Genomic DNA, 4,701 nt, shown 5'->3' on the forward strand with positions numbered 1-4,701 from the left:
GGATTGCTACCAAGGGGCCGGGTACCAGATTCTTACCAAAAGCCTCAGAAAAAAACAGAAACATGCACCTCCAACATGAATGAAGTTTACTACACGCCCAGAAAGAAAGTGCTAGAGTTCCTGTCTGGGACTTACATGCGGGTGGGATATCAGGGTAAAATTTGTGCAACTTTTCTCTTGAATAATATAACCTATGGAGCGTTTTAAACTGTGTCAGATTGTGTCTGGTATTAACTGAACACCTTTGCCCAGTACAGTACGTAGACAGTCTTCCCAAATTCCGTCATTTAATTCCATATTCAACTCCTCTGTGTTTTCATCGGAGCTCCACCGTGAAGCATACACAACTACACTAATTTGACTGTAAACACATCGGGCTACACGTGTTGATACATATAAGTTGAATTTGTTTGGTCATTCTTTCAATAACAGCATGTTTTTAAAGAAACAATGGATTTTTTTTGCACTTTCCACGGATGTTGTTAAGCATCCTGGAGTAACAAAAACACATCAAGACATTTTACACCATGTTTTGAATTGTCTACAACGCCCGCAAAAACATATTTACATGTTCATTCTTACTTTCAAGGGCACTAGAATTCATAAAAATTGCAAAAGAACAGATCGCAGTCAGTGGATTGCAAGAGGGTTTAAGATGAAAATAAAGTTCATTAAGCCTTTTCGGAGGTCTGATGATGAGTTATGACGGAGTTGTGACGGAGTTTCTCCGCAGCGTGTGGAGGTGGACAGTGATGGATGCGACACGGGCCTCAGAAACACAATCATCCACACTGGCTAAGGGGCTCCTGCAAACAGCATAATTACACAGCGAGGGAAACAGATCCTCGATTCTGAATCAGGGAAATGATTTGTTGGCGAACGATGAGAGGACACGGCCTCTGGCGGCCATGTTGGAGGTCCTCTAGCAGGACGTGTTGTCTCTTGGTTATTTCTGGACTGTCTTTTCATAAACTGCTCTTTTCAACACAGATTCATTCTGCTGCATCTGGTCACTGTTTCATTTAGACCTGCATGTTTAGGGGGATGAGACCACAGGCCGTGGACTAGTAGCCTGGGTTATATTTACAGGCCAAATGGGCTATTCTGACGATATTGCATGTATATGAATTTAATAAGTTTTTTTTTTTTTTTTTTATTCATTACTGTTCAATTTGTCATGTGAATCTACCTTATTTTATTTGAGCTTGTCACCTTTTCAAATCCAATCAGTCTAATGAAGTTTTATTGGTCATATGGACCCAAATGAAGTTTCTAATAGATTTCTTACACCACTCTCTACTCAGCTCGATTAGCACAATCAAAAAATAAACCAAATTGAAATTGCACCGCAGTGTGTCTCCCACTTAAACCAATGATGTAATTACTTATGATGTAATATATATATAAATATATATAGGGCATACATATACACACACACATATATATATATATATATATTATATATATATATATAATATATATATATATATAGGGCATACATATACATATATTTAAAGAGGCTAAATGCTAAAGTGAGGCTAAAGTGCTCTGAGGTCCTGCTAATCAATATATTATTATTGGTGCAAAATGAAACATGGGCTCTGCATATGCACACACACACACACACACACACACACACAACCAAGTTGTATATACACTCTTATGTATGACCACCACACACATATGCACACACGCACGCACGCATGCATGCACACACGCACGCACGCATGCATGCACACACGCATGCACACACACACACCCACCAGCTTGTTTGAACCCTTCAGTATAATTTATGGATGCCTCGGTAGAAACCGGCCCAGTCGCTGCTGACGAGCACAGAAGCAGAACAGACAGCGACGGGCCGGGCACACAGGCTCTGAATGGGGATTTTACAAGTCGCATTTTAAAAAAGCCTCGTCAGAAAAAACTCTGAAATGTTTTGTGTTACAATATTTTGTCTCGTCCTAGATCAAGGGTTGTATTTACAGCATTTTTTTTAAAAGTCAATCCAAACTTGACCACATTTTTTGAGAGTGACACATTTGTCTTAAATATTTTATAAACGTATAAACTTTAAGTCCTTATCAGACTTTATCTCAGAGACTGAGCTCAAAGTGTGTTAACGTTATCACAAAAAAGCAACTTAAAACAGGACTTATCGTTATAATGTGAAAATGTGGAAGGAAAAATATCATCTACACTGTTAAATGACAGGAGAATTGTTGTTTAGCACAAATTGTACAATAGAAAAAGTAGTTAATTGCCACTTTAAACTGATAAGAGGGAAACAATCGTCTACGTACGTTGCGGAGAGTTCAGTCACTCATGTAATTCAGTCATTCGGCTCAGTGGTTCTCTTTCTCGTCAATCTCCTTCTTCACCTCCCCTATTACTGCCAAACAGGCCGTTTTATCTCTGAGCTCCCGTTGTTTTACATGTGAACCGTGCAGCTCCATCACCAGAACCACTCAGGGTGGAGAAGAGGTTTGGCTGTGTTGACCCAGTGTACATCCAGTGGTTGTTGTGCATATTAATGAGAACATGGAGGCTGAAGCTTTACATCATGGAAACACGATTATGCAAATCTGAACAGAAGTTAATTAGGGGAACATTTCTGCTGGCTGACGTGATTTTCTGTCTTACACTGAACTGCATGCATGTGTGTGTGTGTGTGTGTGTGTGTGTGTGTCTGTATGTAACCAAAAAACTGCATCAGAAAACACTTCTTTGGGTCTTACTAACCTATGTTGTCGTTTGGTTTCAACCTGTTCTCACTTCAAACTCGTGAAATACGACCGTTTGGACAGTGGCTGTCAGCGTCTGAACAGTCGTGTGTATAACGTAAAAATGTACTGGGAGAGCGGCAGCTACATGGGGACAGTATGGAAGAAATTCTTCCACACTGGTTGGTTGGTTGGTTGGGGCTCTACGTCCAAGAGACAAAAGCCGTGTTAAGTTGAAAGACAAATGTTGATTTTGGTCTCTCCACTGGACATGTCACAAAGAAACAACAATCGTTAGCTGTCCACCTGCTCAGTTTAAAGGCTTGTGGTTCTTCTGACAGCGCTGGAAGAGAAAAGCACATTTGGGCTCTGCGTCTCACTCCCTGTGTAAATAAAAGTAAATGAAGTTTTAAAAAGAATATTGGCTCCAATAGGCCGTGGCTGGTCCCCCGCTCCCACAGCTGTCAGTCTGGGAGGTAAAGCCGAGGCTGTGTTGAGAGGAGCTCTGGGACTCTGGTGACTTCCTCCATCCCCCTTCATCTCCTCTCGGCTCATCTCAGCCACATCTTGTTAAGGGTTCTCTCTGCTGTATGCCTGTTGCTAACATGATACACTCTGCACACACACACACACACACACACTTTTATTCACTTTCTGTGAGTCTGTTTTTAGAGTCCTGTCACAAAATTGCTTAATGCAGCTTTACACTCACAGTCAGGCTGCGTTGCCGGGTAAAGTAGGCCAAAGGCAGGCTACTGTATAACCTTAAAAGTCTCTCCGGATGAGTTCATTCCTTCTGTGTAATGGCAAACTGTTTATACAGTGTCTATGTATGTTTTAGCCCAGTAAGCCTGTGTTTATAACAGACATCTACAATGGGAGACTGCAGAAGAAATCCACTATATCTTCAAGAACATTACACACCCGGACCACTCTCTGGCCACTGAAAAATAACTGCTACACACCTGAGACTGTGCTGTTTGTGCATGTTGCCGGTTGGTCTGTCTGTCTATTTATTATATATATTATTTCTATTTATCTACATTATCCTGGTATGACTGTTTGTGGTTTTAATGTTGTGTTATGCCGTCAATGAGGAGCTGCTAAACTGCTTTTCGTTGTCTGTATAGCAAGGACAAATAAACTCTCCTATTCTATTATTCGGTTGCAACTTGTTTTAAGGTCAACTCAATTAAAATGTTAAAATCTCCAAAGGTATACATTAAATATTAGTCCACTTTAGACATTGCTACATATTGAGACATCAGCCAGTTAGACTTTTGCCACCACCAAATGTATGCGTCCATCCACAGCCTTGTCTACTAACGATGTTAAAATACAGTTACGTTAGTTATGTGGTGGGACGTATACGGTACAGATTTTTTTATTAAAATCCCCCAAAATCTAGACCTAATCTGTGGATTATCCTGAGCAACCTGGACAGTGTTTCTGGAACACACACAGTTATTGACTTTTCCTAATTCAATTTCTGCACCACAAACAAAATGCCATTCACGTTCATCCTGTGTTGTTTTGTCTAGGTTTGCACCCGTGTGTGTGTGTGTGTGTGTGTGTGTGTGTGTAAGCAATGAAGGTTTCAAGTTTACATGTGTGCATGCTGAGAGAAAGAGAGAGAGACTATGAGTGCCATTCAGTGTCAGGCTGCGGCGCTCTAAAACAAAGCCTTTAGAGAAGTCAGTGACAGGCTGAAAGGAAGCGAGGGATGATGGGAGCGAGGGGTGAAGGGAGTGAGGGATGATGGAAGCGAGGGATGATGGAAGCGAGGGATGATGGGACCGAACGAGTGACAGAGAAAACAAGTGAGAGACTGGCTGCGTATCCAGAGGAAGACACGGCGTCAACGAAACACAGAAACACACAGCAAACACAGAAGCCTGCCTACATGAGAGATATGACTCTCACACACACACACACACACACACATAGACACACACACACATAGACACACACACACACA

General features: G+C 41.4%; 1 protein-coding gene across 1 annotated transcript in view; it reads right to left on the minus strand.

Annotated features, from left to right (window-relative positions):
- slc8a2b (solute carrier family 8 member 2b) overlaps window positions 1-4,701 on the minus strand; it is a 227,318-nt gene that overhangs the window by 194,558 nt on the left and 28,059 nt on the right.

This window comes from Etheostoma spectabile, chromosome 3 (assembly GCF_008692095.1).
Source record: "Etheostoma spectabile isolate EspeVRDwgs_2016 chromosome 3, UIUC_Espe_1.0, whole genome shotgun sequence".
In the NCBI taxonomy this organism is placed as follows: Eukaryota; Metazoa; Chordata; class Actinopteri; order Perciformes; family Percidae; genus Etheostoma; species Etheostoma spectabile.